The sequence below is a fragment of the Bombus vosnesenskii genome, unplaced genomic scaffold (genome assembly GCF_011952255.1).
Source record: "Bombus vosnesenskii isolate JDL3184/JDL3185 unplaced genomic scaffold, Bvos_JDL3184-5_v1.1 scf7180000013262, whole genome shotgun sequence".
In the NCBI taxonomy this organism is placed as follows: domain Eukaryota; kingdom Metazoa; phylum Arthropoda; class Insecta; order Hymenoptera; family Apidae; genus Bombus; species Bombus vosnesenskii.
The window spans coordinates 1,949,830-1,972,434 of NW_022882922.1; the positions used below are offsets into that span (position 1 = coordinate 1,949,830).

At 36.7% G+C, this 22,605-nt stretch overlaps 1 protein-coding gene across 19 annotated transcripts in view; it reads left to right on the forward strand.

Moving 5' to 3' along the window:
* Positions 1–22,605, forward strand: part of LOC117238402 (neurobeachin) — a 413,842-nt gene that overhangs the window by 266,754 nt on the left and 124,483 nt on the right. The window lies entirely within an intron of this gene.

Consider the following 22,605-nt stretch of genomic DNA (forward strand, 5'->3'; position numbering starts at 1 on the left):
ATCACGTTCAGGAAAGTTACAGACTGATAAGCTGCGTGCTATATCATGATATACCTTTTTCTCAAACTCGCGGTTGGAAAAAAGGGGAAGTTCAAAACTCTGAACGCGCTCGACGGGAAAAAAGAATTGAAATCCATTACGTCGCAAATTTCGTTCGAGGGAGGAAACGAATGCGCAGAACGCAAATTTTTTTTTTTCACCCACCGTGAAGCCACGGGAATTTATCAACCTCGTCGACGTCGCTTGCATTGCTGTCTCGATTCAGACACGTTACCAGTTTCAAATCGTTACCAGTTTTCTTCCGTGATGGAGAAAAATGGAACTCGCGAAATAGTGATATGATTTGCTGCACGAAAATTGGTATGATTTTATTCGTTACAAACGGTTGCAAATTAATCAAGATCAGACACCAATCGTTTCGAACTGTTTTATTATTCTTTTACTTGTTATAAAAAATATACGACAGTTCGTGCAATTATTCGAAAACTTGTAGAACCTTCTTATAAATATATTATGTGTTATGTATAGAAAATGTTGAAATTTAATAAAAATTTTTGTCGTGTCTGTATACGCTGCTAATGAAATTTCAAGATATTTTATCTAATACATACGATATACAAAATCTTTTCTGTGTTAAGCGTTCAAATACTTTCGTGAGTCCCGTATATACAGAAGGCATAGAATTAACTGTGTAAAATATATACGTACAAAAAGTGAAACCATCAGTTAGTCCACGCAAAACAATGCTCGTCCATAACACACGATGCAAGAAATATCGTTCTCGTTCGAGTTGGGCGTGCAAGAAACGTCGAACTGCTACGTCGCGCCGTTTTCTTCGCAACGTCGATGCATCACGTGTCGAAAACGGTAGTCGTGAAAAACGCAGCACTATTACGGGGCTTCGAAGTCGTTGCATTCCGTCTCGTTAAGGGAGCCATCAGAACGACGAGATACAGGCATAAGGATAAGAAAGTTTCGTAAGTAATAGCCGGTGCTCGGCCGCCGCGTCAAGCGAAGAAAAAGCCATTTACTCTTTCCACCGACGCGACGAGTTGTTAAACTTGCGCGAGCTGCTTGCGTCGTGGCGAGAAACTTTCGATGTAAAAGTAAATAGAAATTTAAACTGTGTACACGGAATAAGTTATAAGAGCCTTGTTCTACCGTTTCTCGCGTCCTTTGATCATAACAGAGGAAAACGTTGTTGTACGGTTCTGAACTTAACAATAGAATCTAATTTGTCGCTTCATTGATGCAAGTTTCACAAACGAACAATTTGTCTCCCATTGTTTTCATCAGTTTTATATACACGTATTGTTATATCATAATCTAATATTTAACCAGTCTGACAAGATGGAATGTATTAAACTCTAGGAACTTTTATTGTTATGTCCGGTGACTCTCTATACAAACTAAGCTCCAAGCCGCAGATAAGATGGTTGCTAGATATCCACACACCCTCATTGCGATAATAATCTTAAGGACCCACCATAAATCTTGACATTTTCATAATTAAGGTCCTTCAGATCAAACAAGCATCTTCTTACTTCAAGTGTTCTTTAAATTTATTGTCTACTCCGGAAAGGTACGATGTCTCCCGCTACCAACTTTTTCTCGGGGGCGGCTAGAACCCTTCCTTGTCCACCAACTTTTTCTTATCCGAACAGAAGCAATAATTATTGCCTTCACTTTCCTAGCCAAAATTGCCATCAACAAATCCAATGGTCCCGTGCGCCAGACACACCCATCAATAGCTTTCCTCCGCCACAGCATCGTCACCGAACTTCATTGGTTTTCCATCTTTAGATCAGTCAACATCTATCTTCGGTTTTTCATGGGTTGACCAGTCAATGTCTTGACTGGTTTATCAGCCTTAGTTCAGTCATCTGTTTAGCTTATATCTATACACACCGAGCGTAACTGTCTATGTCTACAAAGTTGTTGGAATAAAGTGTATATTATAACCTGTCACTTCAGTGTTATAATCAGTTCAACCATCTCTATTATCCTAATCGAAATAGGGGATCGATCATTTCGTGGCATCGATTATCTAATCGTAAAGAGAATTTACGACTCCTGTTGTTCGCGATCGCGTCTCTCTGCGAACGGTCGAACATTTATTTCTGTGGAAATTCCGTAAAATTTTTGAATCTAAGTGGAAGAAATAGTATCGAAAAAGATATTAAACAAATTTTTGAAATTCTCTTCTATAACCATAATGTTGAAAAACAGAAACCGATAACTTAAATTGATTGGAAAGAATCGTAAATGAGATGTTGCGTTCGCGCGACGAATGAAGATGCAAATGTAATGGGAAGTTGATTAATTGGATAATGTAAGTCGAGTGATTAATTTGTTAACCAGAAAACACGTTTTTAAATATTGTAACTTGGATAAAAACAAGGATGGTTTAATTTCAATGCAAGTTAAATCGGAAAGTGAGAACAGCTCCTACTTTTATATTCCATTTCCAAACATATCCCAAGTTCTTTCATTAACGTATGCAATTGAATAATGCTCCCTTTTGCATCATTTGACACGCTTTGGCATTTCAATTTACATAATCGAATAATCGATAACCAGAATATCAGTTTCCATATAATTTGTACATGGTCGCTTAGGTAATTGACGTCCTACAGTACATTAACTGTAGAGTATGTGTATCTTTTAATATCTACGAGGTTACGTTCGTTTTGCTCATCTTCGCGAAATCTTTAATTATTTTGAACATGAAAAAGGTTATAAAACAGACATGTTTCTCGTTTTATCCATCTACGTGTTAACATCAGGGTATTCCAGAATGTTTTATACATCTCAATATTTTTATTAACTGACAATGAGATACGAAACGAACAGGGCATGTAGAAATAAAACAATATACCATCGTGATCAATATATTATGTAATTTCAATGTTATTAAAAGAGAATATAGAATTATTGAAAACAAAGAGGTACCACAGGATACGAATGAAAATCAGTTGTTTGAAACATCGAAAATAGAATGGCAGAAAATATTAAAAGTTATTGAGTGAAATAATAATTCACAGGAAACAATTCTCAAATTAAAATGTTACCTGTAGCAAATTCGATCATGTCTTTGATATCATTTCAGTTGCGCCCAAAACAATTTTTATATCGTCGCAACTATAGAGAACTGTCAAGTGATCCGCTTTAAGTAGTACATCTTATAACATGAAATAGTAATAACTAGAAATAATGATCAAAGCTGTGATATATGTATTCTAAGGCAATTTAGTAAAATTCAATATTTTACTCGTTGTTCGCGATTGATAATAAGCGAATCATCGAGAAATGTGTATTAACGGAGGATAATAGCTCAGTAATACGAATCTACGGTGTGAATTCGCCGTATCATCTTGACAGAATTGCCTGTGGCTGATATAATCTGTTGGGGATCGGTTTCTGGTGTCCTCAGAATCCGGTTCGAGCACGTTCCTGAAATGTTAATACTGTTAAGGGAGTTTCCTCGTTGATGTCTCCAGCTGTACAATGCCAGTTCTCTACATATGAGTGTCTTATATGTACGTATATGTATAGGAAGTGTCCTGAGAAATACATATGCATGTACATAAATACACGTACATAGAAGGCTCCAGTCATTGAAATCTAAGCCAGGCACGATAGAGTATGCAACGTGTTACTTCAACGAACGTTTCGTGTATTCTTGTTGTCGGAATAATTGAAGGAGCACTTGATTTGTAAATCTAGCTTTTTGTAAATGACTTTTTGTAGGGAATATGTAGCATAGTATGGGAATAATTGAAGATTTCCGATATTTATGACTTGTGTGAAAAGAATGTTCTTCCTCTTTAGAGTTCTGTAAGAAAATACAGAAAAGAAGATTTAAAAGGTTAGGAAAGTATTTGGAGAAGCGTAGAAAAGTGTTCAAGTATCAAAAGAGTTTCGTACTGTATCAAACCAAAGTAAATTAGTGTTCATATCTGTACTATTAATTTCGAAGCGATGAAATTTAATAGGAGGTTTAATATTGGTATGATTAAGCAAGTAAATTTCAATGTTGATCTGGTGTACATAGAAACTTTCAAAGTTCCTCTGTTTATCCACTTCAGTCCCTTTTCCAACGTTGAATTTGGAAATAGAAGCAAACGGCTATATGCGAATATTTATTCTTTGAGTCCTACAAACAAACTGACAATAACCAGCGGTGAAACCTTTAAACGAGATCAATAGAAACCAAATTGAACTTCCCGGTACAAAGACCAACCAACAATAAACCGTTTCCGTCCTTGCGCGACTAGCTTGTACTTGAATATCAAGACGAAGAGAAATAACGTTTCAATAATTTCCATCGGAGGTTTTCTCGGCTGGGGTCTTTGTACCAATTTACAGTCAACTGTTATTCACCTCGGAGGCAGAGGTTGACGTTCCTCGAAAGATACCAACTAGATTGAGAAATGCACAATTAAATGCCGACTATGTTTCTTCGTTATTTACCGTGGTAACCTCGTTGCAACGCGGTAAGATCTACAAAGAGGCAATTAAAATGAATGAAACATCGGGTTACGGACTTGAAAGGTACCAGTCAGAGACAAGAAAATGTTGCTGCTCTGTAAAGCCGGTAAAATCAACGAAAACAACAGAAATATTGAATCTTTTCATTAAGCAACGTGCTAGTAATCCGGTAGAATTCCAATCGAATTTGCTGTGTCCATTATCGCATGGTTGAAGGTTCAAAGGCGCGAATCCCTGTAACCGTACGCGACTCGTTATAGAACCTATTCACAGCAGAGTTTTAACATGCATTGCCATTACGCTTTATACCACGTTACGATATAATGAACACGATTCGAATTTTTCTTGTATTAGATTTTCTTCTTTTTCGTTCATCGTTGTTGAACAGCATGGTTGAGATACGTTTTGGAATTGAAGTTTTTAAAGTTCGTTTTAAATTACATTACTTATGTATGCATGTGTTTTGATGTTTACCAACCTGGATGTATTTGCAAGAGAAATTTAGTTAATATGCATATGACAATACATAGCAAATGGTAATTAAATTGTGAATCTTGTGGTATATTGAGATATTAACGTATTTAGTTACCAGCGTAATTCGAATATTCTTTAGAAATTTTCAAACACATATTTATATTCATACGGTCAAGTTCAAATCTAAATATTTAAATAAAAATTCAAATTTTCAAATTTAAATTACAGCGAATTACCATTTCTCTAACATGATTTATGACAACTGAATACTGAACAGAGTTAATTATACGATAGCCAACCTGTTAATTTCATACTTCGGTAAAGTAACGTTTCGTATGCAGGAACCTATCACTGCACTTGAAATCCGAATAAAATCATATCGGCGGACGATTGTTACTGTAGGTGCTAGCTCGGTGATCTCAATTAATTACCAGGTCTGGCAACGTTGATACAGCTGGTGGTTAACCATATTCCGGAGGAAGTACTTCAGATACAACCATTTACCGGTGTCGTATCGATGAAATGTAAATTTGGATAACTGCTTGCAAACGTCATTCATGTCGGTGCAATCTGCACACCGAGCCGTCTATCTCATGCATATGCCTCTGGCAGACTGCGCTATCGCTTTCTCCTGCTATATTCGCTTTTAAGGAATAAATGCGACCCGTGTTTACAAGTCAAGGGACACCGAGGTCGTATTCGTGTAGCGAATTTGCAAGTAAATATCGGACACGCAAATTTCGCAAGTTATGACATGGGTTATGATACCCCAAGAGTCGCGTAAACTGTTTATGAGTGGATCGTAGTTTTATAAGTGGTATCATAGTCGCAATATAGCCGTAAATTATATTCCTAATATACATCTAAAGTATTTAAAATAGCAGTGATGTATTTTCTAATCTAAAAATAAAATTGGATAATGAATTATTCATTAGACACGTAGATAGTAATAACGTGACTATTTTTAAATATTTAATGTCTGTCAGCGTATACATCTTTAATATTAATCTAGCCATGGTAAAACCTGATTTTAATATTAATTTAATCTTCATGTTGCAAAACCGTGAATACCTTCTTTATAGAAATTTCACCAGCTACGATTTACTTTTCCGATAATTCGGTAAACTATGAACTATACCTACTTCAGTGCAAGGTCGGAACCATTTGTCAAGGTGCAAATTACCAGTTAAGTCAGACAAATCGCGACAATGGGAAAACGCAGTCGCGCGGAATAACCGGAAGGCAAGGTATATGCAATCAGTCCGGACTGACGCCGACGCAATCTCGAAGAACAGCAAAAATCTCTTCCTCTCCTTCTCTCAATCTCTCTCTCTCTCTCTCTCTCTGTGTTTTCTAAAAGTGATTGCGAGCAAATTTATACGACAATTATACAATTGGACATCGGTAAACTGTTAAATCCGTTCTAGACAAAGAAACGTTTGAGTTTGAGTCACACTATGCGCTCTTTGTCCGAACAGTTTGACGTAGATGGTTGCACCGAGACAGATTTAACAAGTTCTTCACGGGATTGCGAAGTCAATGAATAACACTCGCGTTTCGCGAACTATAATGATATAGCGACATAACTCGGATATCGCGGGATTACCGGATGACGCTAGCTTTCATAAATTTCAGCCTGAGTTATGGACATAACAATTCCATTCTGCCATGACAGTTGAGCATCGAAAACACGTATACAGCTAGTCGGACATAAATTTGGATTAATTTCGTGATAGATCAACGAGATGGGGAGATGAGATAGTTCGGAATAATATGTTTGGTGTTTTAAATAAACAAGTAAATGTTAAAATTCACGGGAAAATCGTGTAGCACTGATCAAAGTATGGCCTGAATTTGATCGTGCATTAATATGGAATATCGCGTGCATTTTAGCATTATGACAGCAAATACAATTATGCAAACCGAATTCTATTCCGTAAATAATGAATAATGTATAGAGTATAATAAGTATAACAGTTATAACAAAGTAAATTGAATGCGTAAAAATATTAGAAAGTACAATAAAATGAGGTATAGACAACAGTATAAGAATCGCCTAAATTCTAAAATTAAAGGATATTTACTACAGGTGAAATTTAATTAGTCAAAATCCTTCATACGTACAGATACAATTTTATATAACAATAATAATAATATTTTTTCCAAACACCTATGATATTTGTAAAGAATCATACATTTTATGTTATGCGTTTGATAGAGGATTTGTAATTTTTATGTCTTTAATATTTATTCGCATATTCAAAAATGTAAAAAACTATTGAATAAATAATATATCTTTCACGTGCATATACTAACTTTTAATTTCTGTTGCATACAGCATGTTGCTTTGAAAGAGGAAAGCATATTGGAATGAAAAAGGGAAGAAAAAATGGAGATGAGAAGCAGAGGGGAGGATTTACGTTTCATCGAATAACCATTTATCAGAATTTCGAGCTAGACTAACAAAATACAGACGCGGCCTGTAACGCGTTACACAAATCTGCAATGTTGCGGCGCTGTTGAAATTGGACGATCTCCAAACGCTTCCAAACAGCGAAATAAATATGGACGACGTATGAAGTTGCCAGATAAAATTTCCCGATGAATTATTACGCGATCGTGTAAATAATCGGTGGAAATCAAATTGGACAAATAAAATTCGTATGAAATCTTTCTTAAAAATATTTCTTAAAAAAAGATACCTGAGTGACGTTTGATTTTTTTAGAAACATAAGATGATCTACTACCATAATATCTTTTGCGGTCAACATTCTTTTAGAATCGGCAAACTACGAAAATTCGTTTTCACTAACAATTTATTCAACGTCAATAAACTTTAGCGCATGAAATTAATAACGCACAAATAATTCAGCATTCATGGTAAACAACGAAACAACCATTGAACACAATCGTTCGTATGACAGGATAGAATCGATCGAATTACTCCTGCAAATTTCTGCAATGAAGAAACTAACGTATTCGCAGCCACGTCCGATCGTGGGATACGCAGGTGTACGCGCATGCAAATGAAGATCTGTTCCGAAATGAAACGTCGAAGATAAAATCTGTTAGCGTGAAAACGGAGTAACAACACGATTCAACAAAGATTGAAAACCTTATCTTCCACGCGATGCATTAATTTCGGTTTGTAAATTATGTTCTATCGAATGCAACGTGCATTTCATTTACTCCAGCGATAAATTAATAGTACGAGAGTTTAGTTGGACGCCACTGCGATCGCTGGACAGACACGTCGAACATTGTCAATTCAGTGGTGAGAATGCTATGTATCCTACGGTCTGTCAGTATTGCAATGAGCCATGCTGTCGTTAATTTCTGCCCTCTATTTTCCATTTCGAATCCTACGTCGATCGATATCCTAAATTTACCGTAAACAGCTTTGGCGTCAAAATGTCCAACGAATTTAATTTTAAATTTTATTTTTAATTCGAACGATATTCCAACTCTGCGAATTTAATATAAAAATTCAAAGCATTCTGAATAAAAAATTTGAATATTGAACAGATCACATGAAATTCTATAACTGTGATATAAAATACCAGATTTAAATGATTTTTGCCCTAAGAAATTCAATATAGACGGACTTCGATTCAAGAGAATCGATATATCATTCTTGATTTAGGAGACTCGATAGTGACACCTTTCTGGACTCGAAGTAATAGATACAAACGATCTTGGATTCGACACATCAATCTAAACCCAAGGGATCTAATACAGACTACCACAGAGCCAAGAAACTTAATTTAGATCAGTGCTGGTCCCCGGGATTTGGTGTGGATGACCTGGATTCTTGGACGTACGTAGTATATACGCCACCTCAAGGTCCAAGGATCGAGATCGATTCGTTTAGATGTTCAGTAGACTGTCCAGTTTCCTCCAACGTTATTTGTACGGAGTTCCTTCGGTGAAAGTAAGGCTGCCAGCATCGTGTCCCTTTGAGTTAGGGTCACTTGTATCGCTTGTGTCACGTATTATTTGTCCCAACCCCTTTGAGTCAGAATTGACTGTTCTCCATGTCACTCTTTGAGTCAGGATTATCTATCTTTGATCCGAACTTGACTACATTGGTCTCCTTTGATCTGGAGCCGTCTTTAGTAATTCGTTTTGACGCAGAGTTGCAGATCTAGCGCTGCCTTTGAACCAAGCTACCGTTATCCTTCTCTTGTTTCATCTATGACTGCTTTTGTTAACTTCTTTCAATCTAGAGTTATCTATGTTAGACTCTTCCGATTCGAGATCACCTTCCCTCAGTCATTCTAATCCAAACTCGGGTGTGAGAGGTTTCTGTAATACAAAAGTATCCTTTTACGCTATCTTTTTGATTTAAAATTATTTATACCAGATCTTTTCCACTGAAGTTTTTTAAATCGAACGGGAAAATTGGCAGTAACAAACCTTTTATTATCGTAACACTTTCATAGTGTGATCGTTTGATACAATTTCTTGATTTTTAAATATCCAATATGTACAACGAATATCTAATGTCAGAGTTTTATCGAATATAGCTTTTTAAATAAATTTGTATGCTTAAAAGGTAAATCAATTGGTATTAGAAAGTTTCAAAGTTGCATATTCATATTAATTTAATCTTTCCCATTCGGCAAATCTCAAATGCATTCTACCGCAGAATGTTACAACGCAATCTACTTTCCAAGCCACAAGTGGTCAAATCCCTTCACTCTGCCACTTCGCCATAACTCTGCCAAGACATTACAACAAATAATCCATGACCTAGTACCAAAGATAACGAACATTCGAGACCGCGAAACTTCACCCAAGTTCGTTACAAAGTCATTAATCATACAATTTAACAGATGTTGGAGGCGCTTTCAACCCTATATCCTGCATGCACGCCAACGGTACAAAATATTTTACGTGGGCCTGTTAATACCACGCGTCGTCAGCATTATTCGGCCGTATAATGCGAAGCGAGTATAAACAAGCATACATATACTACAAGTTAATACCGCGCTACAGAAGTGAAGCTGAAAGCGCAAACGCGTTTACGAAACGTCGGGTCAAGTTTAATGACTCAACTTCGCTGCGTTTCTCTCAGAAACACGATGAAACATGGATGTTTCCAGTCAACAGGATTCGCCGCGCATCACCGGAAGCAGCGAAACTCTAAGGCTCGTTGCCAGCTTGTGAGCTTTCTAAGCATAGCTATACATTACCATTGTTTTCTTTTCACATTTACTTAATGAATATGTTTGTGTAATTTTTGCGATGATTATGACGCAATCGTTTTTATTCGTCGGATTTCAGAGAGCCTCTTATAGAAATCTTATGGAATGAATGCATATTTGAATGTGTCTATCGGTATTTGTATACATGACAAAATGAGTCGTGAAATATGAAAAGATTCGTATAATTATTGTGAAGCTTCAATGAATGACAAACGAATGAAACGACTAACATAAAAGTCGGTGAACCTGTTAGCGAAGCAACCAGAGCTCGAGAATCGTACTGTCCACACATACAACGCGTAACGTTTGAAATCAAAATTTTCGAATGTTTGTTCTTTTCATAAGTTTTTTAAAATTTCAATAAAATCGCACATCTGTCAAGTATTTATTCATCATCAGGTATTTACTCTTGACTCCAGCACCAAAGAACGGTAAATGCCTCGCAGTTATAGGCTTAATTCGTTGCAAACGCGCATTGATATTTTCCAGCTGTTTCACGATTGTATTCGCACGACGAGTATACATTCGCATAACAGGAATGTCTTTAGTTATTAGCCAGGTCGGGATATTAATCCCGGTTAGTGGCAAGTGGCGCGATAATAACGACACTTGCGTTGCGGTCAGCTCGAATTTATGTCGACCGAGCTCTTGTTGTCGTAGGTTCTGTCGGTCGGAAGCGAGTCATTGTCGAAACATCAGAGCATCGACGATAACCACTCTTCGTCGGCGATGCTCCATGTACCGCAGACAGAGCCGACCAGACACACCAAAAGCGTCGTGTTGCAGTTAATTACTCGCGGATCGAATCGCCGAAACGATGGGGATTATCGGAGAAATTAAAACATCAGATGGTAGCACGATAACATATTTTCTGTTGTTAGCGTAGCCGATCGTTAAAATTTCATACGGCAGCCGGAAAATGTAATCACCAACGGTAAAACGTTCCATCCTCTCACCCGATATTCGAAGCGAAAATTGTGGAAACGCAAGGCGGTAATATTCGCGATATCATCTTGTGGTATTGTGTATATGTATATTACTTTTGAAATTACCATCGGAAACTTCGGGCTTGTTAGTGAAACATTAACGTGATTGCGGGTAATTAGTATATATATTTATATATGTATGGTTAAAATTTAAGATAATATTACAGTTGGTAGGTTGGAAATATTAACTTCCCTGTTTGTTATGTATCTTTAATATTTGAATTTCTGAAAATACCACTCTTCAGTGTGATATCGTGGGAACCAACTTTCAAATTGCTTTCAGTAATCGTATTTTGTTTTTTTTTTTTTTTTATTTACGAGCTACAGATATCCTAAAATCACATAGATTGACCATATCTTTATAAGTAACGTTAGACATTTCAAAAGAATGAGATTGAAAAGATCGTTTTTCGAACTTCGAACTGCAAACTGCATAGAAAGTTATAGAAATTTATTTATATACTTATTCGTTCGTAGGAATCCGCCCATATTGTTACACGTATTCCGAGAGGGAAGGAAATAATTTGCATTGTGAACGCTACGATATCGAGAATACAACATAAAATAACAAGCCTAAACTTTTGAACGACGGTGTACACATAAATGCGTTTAACAGACCGCATCATGTGTTTTCGAGCTTGAAGAAAAATCACGTTAACAAATGTGTAATCCGATGGTGGCGGCTACGAAATCAAAGTTTCCAGCTCGATGCCACTATTTGTGCATAAAATAAACAGCGCGGTTAACGATGGAAGATTTATTGGCGCGCCAGTATCAAATATTTCATTTAACTGTTTGTTTTTTTAATCCGAAACACCCGTTTATATATTTATACGTTCTTTCGCGTCTACACGATATTTATGCGCATGTTCGGGAGTCGCGAGCACGCGAACCAGAGTGAAGAAATTATTACACTCTCCTAACAGCGCTGAAACTTTATTATGAATGTGTGGCAATATACTTTTTTCCACTGAGTAATTTTTTATTCATTTCGAACACACGTAAACCGCAGGAGCATTTTCTCTCTTATATTATTTTTTCGTTTAGTTTGAACGAGAATTTCTTCTCCCTCTTTCTTTCTCTGTGCAAGTCAACTTTGTCGGTTGGTCGAATATTCTTTATTAACGCTTGACTAAAATCAGCCGCAGCAAGTTTTTAAACGGGTCAGAAACTACCGTTGAAATTTTTGGAAACTTACCGATGCTGCATTTATTAACGTACACCATTGTTCATCGAGTGAAGTTTCGTTGAAAATTCGCCGTAAATCAGGCAACCCGAAGGTGTATGTCTTCTCTGAGCACGTAAGGAAATTCTGTTAACCGACTCGGATAAATATGTACTGCATCCGTCATCGTTGAGGTTGATCTACGAAAGCGAGGAGAGAGTAATATTTTAAGAAGCTGCAACGTAAAGAATGACACGTACGTGTGATCGAGTTATAAATATTGTTAACCATGCGTGAAAAGGATAAAGTACCTATACCATCTGAAAGTTCGTGTAGTTTATACACTGATTTACATATAGAGTTTACTACGAAATTTTCTATACTGCATTATGATACTGCTACAATTTTCATTAAATTAACCACAACTACTCACGTATAGTAATTGTTTAAACCGTAATTAAAATTTATATATTCGTTCACTATTATACAATATTAAAATATCCCAAGAAACATAGCGCAATTTTATAAGTTGTTTATCGAGAAAACTGTGACAAAAGCTTCCTCGAATTAGGATAGTAGATAAACGTTTCACTTGTTTAAAGTAGAGATGTCATGTTTTGCCGTAATCTCGCGATGTTTTCTTCTGCTTCAACTACCTCTTTTTTTCTTTCTATAAATGATTCGTCTTACACATATAAAAGACCAGTCATGTTTGTACTGTGTATGTGTGTGACCATTACTATTGTTAATGCCATTAATAAATTGAACAGAAAAGAGCTGTTCTGTCTCGTTATTGTTAATGCCACTGAGAAATTAAATAACAGAAGAATAGCATCGCAATTACACGGTTCCTTTTTTTTTCTTTTTCTTTACCCTACTTCAACAATTTATCTTTAAAATACGGATTATTTCCTGAAACGTTTAACGTTTTGATATCAAATAAAAGACATTAATACAAAAGACATTTCGTAACGCTTATTACAACACATTAAACTTACATACGTCACCTTATGATCATTCTCGAGCGCTTATTCCAATCTCGAGACATTAAGGAATATCTTCGAAGAAAGAATAAAAGGCTGTTATCCTCCGGGAATAAATATACACAAGAATTTCCAGAAAACCGCTGCGTCATGAGCAAAGAAAAGTAATTACGGATGTTCTTAGTCTACGCTATCTTCTCAAACGTTACCAACTAACGAGGCAACCTCATTATTGCGCGGCGGTAATGTTAATCTCTCGCGGCGTCTCAGAATTACGTTTTTAATTAACTTGGCCCTGTGCACCATTGATTAAGAACAGAATACGCGTGATATACAATGCCTTTCTGTGTCCCACGGAAGTACATATCTTTAATCTGACTCTTTTTTATCATTTTTGTGTCACGTGTGACGTTATCGATTCAATATAATAGCGATTTGAATTAAAACGACAGTCTTCTTTGAAGTTACAAATAAAATATAGAATAGAATATTCTGCAATCGCAAACGAAAAATTTAATTCAATATTTCCACATACTTCTGATTCGGAAAATCGCGGAAAAGAGCGAAAAACTAACGAAAGGAGCAAAAAAAAAAAATACCAATGAAAGGAACAAAAAGACCAACGAAAAGAGCAAGAAGATCACCAAGAATCTGTTTCTGTGGATAAAGCATCGATTTTCACATAGATAGTAAAACTAAGACTATATAAAATATTAAATCCAGCGACGCAGCTTTCAATTAAGACTTTAAAAGTATGACTTAAAATTAACGACGCAATTTAAAACGAAGATTTAAATGTAAGACTTAAAAATTAAGAATTGAGAGACTGAAGTTTAAAACTACGATTCAAAACAAAGAATAAGTCCCTTGTTGTCTCATACAAGTGAAATTATTTTTTCTTTAATAAATGAGTCCATCTTTAAACAAAGATTGTAAACAACAAAAAGTTAAACATAGAAAAACATAAATCGATAAGATGATTTAATAATACATAGAAATTGAATTTTTCATTTAATTTCTGATGCTCCAATATTGTATACTATAACAATATGAAATTATTAAATCCACTAGATGACGTAGAGAAAATACTTGTCAACAAGTCTCAAAATAAACGTTACTTGACTTAATTTACTTTCATGATTATCAATACAACTAAAAACATTTCACCTACAGGAGATATTTCAAAACACATTTTCACGAAAATAACATTATTTCCATTCCATTTCCATTCCACTAAATCAAGTTGAGAAGCGAATTAATCTACTTATTACTGTGCAAAGCTGATCCATGTATCTCCGTTATAGCGAGCCGAAACACGAGGAACCAAACGATCCTGCGTTCATCGTACAATCTGCTTTTCCCTTTCGCCGAATCTATGTCGCTAACAATTTCGCAGAACCGCGCGTTGCAACGGGAGTTATCGTGAAGAGGTCTATTCAAACAGCACAAGTCCTCGAGCTGCGGTTGCTTGAACGTTCCTGGGACGTAATCTAGTCGACGGTGCACGATTGTGCGACCATAGAACGGTGCCACGGAAATCGTTCGCGGGACAACGCCCTGGCGCGTCGCGACGCATTCTGTTTGTGTCCCTGCTGAATAATCAGTGGGGATGAAAAGATGGCTGGGAAAAAAGTGTTTCCGGTATCCTGTTTCGCTGAGAAAACAACGTTTCAAGCTATACGAACGTGCTGCATCATTTCACTTCTTTTACGATTTTTGTGTGTAGAATGTATTGTAAATTGCGCGGGTTGATGAACTTACATTCGCTGGAAATTAAATTTCCATTTAGAAAATCGTTAATATCTTTGTAGAGGTGAAAGCGTTTACAAACGATTAGAGGATCAATGTCTAACACGTAACTAATACTATCTGCTTGAATGAATAAATAAATACAATACTTTAATTTCTATTTTTTACCTGATTTTCTCGATTATTTTTTCTTCAAGACGAAACAAAAGTCAACTATTATCATCTGTATCTTTTGTTTTAAATTGAATTACTAGTATTATTTGTACATTTTCATCGAAAAATACTTCCTATAGAATGATTATCGGTGATAAACGAATTTATCGACGAGATTAATTATCGGGAGTAAAGTTAATCGAAAAGTAGAACTGTCATTTGATAGATGCTATCGGTATTCCTGCTTTGTGATTTACGCAAACTCCGATTCTATGTCATGTCAGCATACAAAAGGGTTCATTTATTCGTGACGTTTTCATCACCGATACAGTGATCATTGCAAGTCCGATATTGCCTTTCGGATTAACGAAAAAATGCGCTACCTTTCTTTCGTCCATCCGTCGGGACATCCATTGCTTTCATACGGGAAACATTAGTATGCAAGCCGTATAAACTGACTAATAGCTTTCGCTGGACGTTTCGGTCCCTCGAAATATCCAGCTCGTTCTTCCAAATGTCGAATAAACGAATCGAAGTGTCTCATATATCGATCTCATGATCAAAATTTTCCTCGTGAAGAATCGAATTAAATTGAAGTGTTTTGTCAGAAGTGAAAATATTAATTTGAAACGCAATAGAGTAATAGAATTAAATTAAAATAAAAATATCGAAATCTTAACTTTTCCACTTATCTTGTATTCCATTATAATTAAAATTAGTCTCGTTCTCATTCAACCAACATTTTTCGATTCATCAAATTTTAAATTCACCGTCTCATTGGAGAACTCATGTAAAAGAACCAAATCATGAAGGACGAGCTTCCACGGAAGCGTATTAAGAAAGGAAGAACCGGGTTTTATTAGATACTCCCGACCTATTACAAGAGAAGTAAGACAAATCGTTCTTAATGAGCGACGATTTGTTACGGGATATAGGGAGAAAAGGAAACGTTCTACCAGGCACTGTATCACGGAAAAGCTTTTTGATATCGGTCTACATAGACGATCCAACGGGTTAGTTTTGCCAGGCAAAGGGAAAAACGATAAGAATTGCAGCGTCTCATAAACAACGTTGGTAGACAAACACTGCAGGATTCTGGAGCGGTTTCCGAGCAACATTTCCGATTTAGACAGCCATGCGTTTCTCAAGCAAATAAGAGCAGGAAGCGTGCTGGAAACGAGATCGTAAAGCGTACTCTTGCGGCAGAGGCGATGTTTTATTTGTTTTCCTTTTATTGTACATTAGGACGAGTACTTAGCACGGTCTTTTCGGCTATCTAATGCCGCTTCATTTAATGTAGCCTAATAACGAGAAGGAGTTCATAGAAAAAAAAATGGATAAAAGATTTTTCTTTCAAAAATAAATTTTTCCATATATACCGCAAATGGTTTGGAAGTTCTATTAAAATATTATAAATCGATCAGATTTTTTTATTATAACTTTATTACAACGATATTATAATTTCAGTTTAATAGATTTCTTAATAGCGAATACAATTCACCGGAAAAAGTTTCCGATATTGAAACAACTACATTAAAAATCCGCTAAAAATTGAAATAAACCCAATATTGTAGAATAAAACGTTCAAATCTACAATTTACAAGACCACAGACAATATTCCTATCGTCCTGCCAAGTGCAAACACTCAGCGGCCCCAAAACAGACGTGTTAATTGTCTTTCAGTTCTTAATCGTTTCTTGTGCTCAAACTATCAAGCCCACGTTTAGTTTCTCCAGCCAACAGCATTGGTTTTGTGCATCGATATCATTTGAGACAGCAGAGAGGCGGACGCCTGGTTAATTCTAACTCGCCATTAAACGCGCAGAGCTCTACGCTCTTCCAGTCCGTTGGCTACGGTTCCACGGCCCGACAGAAATTTCTCAGTTATCGAGAATGTGACGTCACGACGGCGTTATCGCTCAGCCGATTTCGGGGGCTCGAAATCGGTGGCTGGTTCCGTAGCAGTTTGTGCCAAAGCCCGACTCCCTTTCAGAGGAATAATTTTCCAGGAGGATGGATTCGCGCGGCCGAGTACACTGGCTCGTGCTGAACGGATCGTCGTTGAGCATAAGACAAAGGAGGAGCAGACAGGGTGGGAAATTCGAAGTATAAGTGCATCAAATGGAAGTGTTGAGATCGAAGGAAAGACAGTCAAGGTTAGGTTTATCTCTTCGCTGAATCTTTATAAACCGTTCATATAGTTCTTTCAAATAAATACATCAATAGATGTGATCTTATAGAAACATCTTCACGTGAAATTTATTTAAATGATGATCGAAATATTGAACGAAAGAAATAAATCGATAGGTGTGATTTTATACAATTGTCATCATATGAAACTAATAATAAACAGTTGAGCTAACAGGAAACTATTGGAATATTTGATGTTTGTCAATAGACAAAGTAAACGTGAAACTGAATTCTCAGTAGTGTATTAACACGATCTCTGGTTCAGCATGGAACGCGATTACCTCCTGAAGGACCTTGATGATCACTTTCGTGACGCGATTTCGACGTACATCATTGTCGTCGTGGGGTTCGTTCGTTTCGAGGAAGCGAACAAATAAGATGAAGTGGAAAAATTTCAAGTAAGATGTCATAGATAACGAAGAAAAGTATCTCAATTGATTAATGAGAGATTTTTCTTGATTCGAGGACTGTGATTGTGTTGTGAGAATGAAGATAGATTTGAAGATAGTGTTCATTGCATTCTAAGAATTTGATGTTTAGTGTAGGAGATGGATACAAGAGATGGAATACTCTGAAATGTTTGTACTATTTTGAAAATTACAGTAAAATGAATAGACGTTGTGATACAATTCCAAGTTACAATTCTATTCTTACATTTCTCATTTTACACCAACTAACTTTAACCGCAAACTAAACTCGTTCTTCGATTTCATTCTATTCGCAAAGCCATCACCATCAAGCCAAACGACTCGTTATATCGGAAACTCCATGTGTTCTCTATCCGTACAATCCATTTAAAGTCGTATCTTGCCTGAAACACTGCCTTCTACGCCAAACAGCAACTTGATCCCATCTATGCTTTCCTAAACACTTGTCATTTACAGGCAGTAGTGCAACGAGACCTTCATTCACATCCAACGTCCGAGAAGTTCACTCTCACCTGCTACAATTGCGAGCATAGGTATACTATACAAGACCAATCCTCCTTTGTGAACTTTTAGTTGCGTTGTTTCGCAATCTGGATTTTATTCCCGTTGCAGTTCCTCTCTTTGTAAATTTGAACAACGATTTCAATGGAGATATCTTTACTGAATTGTTACGTTCTGCTCGATAAAAATTTGCGAAAAAAGGGAGCATTTCATGCCTAAAATATACTATAGCAAGTCACTTTTGTAAGAGAATACCTATGCAGAGAAAGATTTGAAATATGCTGGAAATATATTATACAAGTTGAACTAAAAAATAACATTTTTTGAATGTAATTATTGCCAGCTATTGATGCTTATATTGATGTTATATATATAGTGTTGTAGCGGCACATGAATCAACGGAAGATCCGAATCGGAGAGACTCATATTGTTGTGCCTTGGAGTGCCAATGTTGTTTTGGTTTGCTAGGTTCAAAGGTAAACGAACTCTGGACAAAACATTATCGCTGTTATTTGTAATCGTCAACCGGAGTTACATTCGACCTTTTTGTAACATCACCGACCAATGTAAATAGACGAACGTGCTCTCTAGGACAATCAGTATATTTATTATAGCGAGTCCTACAGTCGAATAGCGAGCGTGGAGTTGAACAGTAGCATTGTGATTTTAATATAACTGACAACTACGAATTCCTCGCTTGTCTCTACAATAAACCAGCCAACACGTATAATAGACCACCTCAGTGTAATAGAATCGTAAATGAAGCTCTCTTCGAAAACTCGTTATATTGATTATACTATAACGCACTAATTAATAACAGTTAACAAAAAGACACTGTCAGACCGCAAAAATAAAAAGCCGCCATTAATGTTTATGTGAATGAAATTTGTTATCGATAAGCTTTCAGGCAAAGTTTATTGTTAATCGTGCATAGTCTGGTTTTCTCACAAATTGATATAACAGTTGTAACGAAAGGATTCCATATCACCACAGGACAACTCAAATAGACAGAATAACAACGAAATATGAGTATAGTATAAAGGCTGAAATTGTTAACAATATTATCCGCTAACAAATCGTTATTTATACCAGCGCAAATACAATGAAACGCAGAAGACGACGATTTAACGTCAGCCTCAGAGACGAAGCAATTAACGTTCAAGAGGCGACGTTTAAGAATCGACGGCTTTGGTTCAGTGACGACAGCGAAATACGCCTCTCATTTACTCGTTGCTCTCGAACGATGTCTTGACTCGGGCCAATCGTGTTTTATTGCCAATCAGGGGCCACGACGAGGAACGGTGCTCGTGAATTCGCAGACCAAACGAGCTAAACGAAAATTTCGCCGAAAACGACTACCCTCTTTTACCTCGAACATTTCGCGAAGAGGGAAACCCACCTCGGGCTATATTCTTTGCATGAATCTTGTTGATTAACAGTCATCGCGACCGACTTTCTCAAAACCTCGTACTATGCAAATCTTTATATTTGAGCAGCTAATAGTACGGACGATTTATCTTCGAATATAAAACGGAATTTCACGGTTTCGTACGTATGTAAAAGAATTTTCTATACTATTTTCGTTGATATATTCTCATAAATCATATCTGCGCGTTGAGTCGAGCCTTTGAAGGAAATTGCTACCTTCGTTGTCTATAAAGGCCGAGTTGTACGATGAAATACGGTAGCCGAGACACGGCCGAGTTCGAGTTAAAAGGATTTTCAAGAGTAAGTTTCTTGTAAGAACGTTGCACAAGTTGATAGCTTTTATGGAGGAGGATAGATGGAAAGTATTGCGAAAATATCGTCAAGTTATTTTTACATTATTTGATGATTCGTGATATTTTTGCTGTTAAACAGCTAAATTACATTGGATATGTAATAATAATTTGAAGACCATAGAAAACATGATGAGTCAATTTCACATTAAAAACTATCTTTTCATTTGATTTTCAGATTAAGTATGCGTGTTTGTCACTTTGTGGATCTATCACCTATTTTCATTAAGTCATATCTTCCAACCTATCAGTTTATTCTCATCTTCGAAATTTTATTAAAATATTCGACCTCAGCTACACAGTGGCATAGAAATCAGAAAATCAAAAGAGAAGAAAGATGTATTCAATGATTCATTCTACCTTAACCGAAGTTCTACTAAACTGTAAATTCTGTAATAGTCCCGAGTTTACATATAAGTTATTGTAGCAGACTCAAATTCGTAGTGAACTGATTCCAAAACTGCTTGTTTCGTGATTTACTTACAGTCTGGAGAACATAGTCAGCGCGTTTAATAATCGTCAGTGTGATCCTATTATTGCATCCTCTCGTCTATTCCCGATGTCGGGTTTAATTACTGTTATTTCAACTTCGCTACAGCCGTCGTATACTGGAAAGTGGTTCGCGCGGCAAACTCGCTAGCTTCTTTAATTTAATGCATTGTCACGACGGGCCGCGGCCTCGGAATAATAATTCATTATCGAATGACCCGAGAACACTATCCTCGTTATGTGTGATGCCTCCTCGGGGATGCCTCGCTAGGAAGAAACTTTTCATTCCTATTTCTCTAGAGATTGCCGTCACTCTCTTTGTTCGCGCGTGGTCTATTCGTTTACGACTGTTTGCCTTTACCAACACAAAACCAGACAATCCGACGAGTTTACGATAACACGACTGGCTTCGGGGAATCTAGACAATTTTGCCTGATATTTTGGAAATCGATGTTTCCCATTTTCATGTTACCAAGCAATGCGTGTGCGTGGTTTATCATGATGTTGCAAAGATGTACATTCAGTTCTTTAAATTTCATACGATTGTAAAATCTAGAAAGAAGCTATAGCGAGGGAAAAGGTATCAGGTGACGTAAATTAATTGCGAAAATTGCAAACGAAATGTTGTGTTAACGCAACGTCGCCCTTTAATGGATTAACAAGAAACAAGGGATGCCCGTAAGCAAAGTGAAGAATGGCTGGAAAAAACGCAGATGGTCGAAAGATCCTGCGTTTATTTAGCATTCACCCTCGCGCTCGTTTATAAAGTTGCATTTCAATTCGCAAAGTGGGAAAGGGAGAACGAGAGAAGGGGGGGGGGCGGAGGAGTAACGTATGCAAGGAAACCGGTATAAAATATCCGTCAACGTGGCTGGAATAGTGAACAGCGTTCAATCTTATTTCAGTTTATCTCCATAAATCCCCGTTAAAATTGAACGCGGCTGAGATCTGTGCTCGACCGATCGCCGCGAAAATTTCCATCTTGTCGAAATTGACTCCGGAGTATAGGGACGCGAAACGTCGGGAAAGAACCAGAGAAAATCTCAGAGAAGGAGCGGAGTCACGTGGAAAGGGGAAATCGCGAGGAAATATTTCGATGTGAAGGAGAGAAGCCGCGAGGGTCGTTACTCTGGCCGCGTTTATGGACAGCTTCTTGATTATAATTTCAAATCAGCTGCTCCTTCAAAACTTCTCTAGAACAAGATTACTACGTTATCGTGTCTCAGCTTTCGTGAGCCACTATCTCACGAAATTATGGATGAACATTACGACACTACGCGTTACCCAAGGGACTCGGGGTACCGTTACGGACTCGGTATTTAGGTAAATGAGATTTGTACCGGGATTCGGCGTTAGCTATGCTAGTTGACGGATACAACGCGAATGGCTAATACTTGTGAGTAAAATTGTCGAAATGCTTTTAAGTGTTCATTCATAAGCATAGATTGTCAGAAGAGACATGTATTACATGTAGAAATTAATTGGATAACTGATAGTTTCAAGTACACGAGTTAAACAAATTAGTATAGCACTTGATAGTGTTCAGTGTTCTCGCGTCGTTCGAGATTCATTCGAAAATCATTATCTCTGTTCACTTAGTTTAATTGTAACTTCTTTGGAACATAATAAACTCGTATTATTTTTGAAAATATTTATATAATGAAAATTTTGAAATAATATTCTTTTTTAATATACAGACGCTAAGAAACGAACAGGTTCAGCCGTACTTCTTTCTGTATTAGCATTCGTTCCTCTTGACCTGTTTGATTAAGCAGCGAGACAGAAAGGATCTCTTCCTCCTTCTTTATGAACTTATCCTTACTGCAGAAAATAGACAGTATGTTTATGCAATTTCCTTTCCTCGGTGTCTACTTCTTTTGCGAGCACTATGATTCGATTTTTGATATTACTCTTTTACATCATATTTATTATTAAAGCAGGATAACTTTTCTCCTATTTATTTCTTCGTTAAGATATATACGGATAATGCGCTATACACAATCAATTCGGA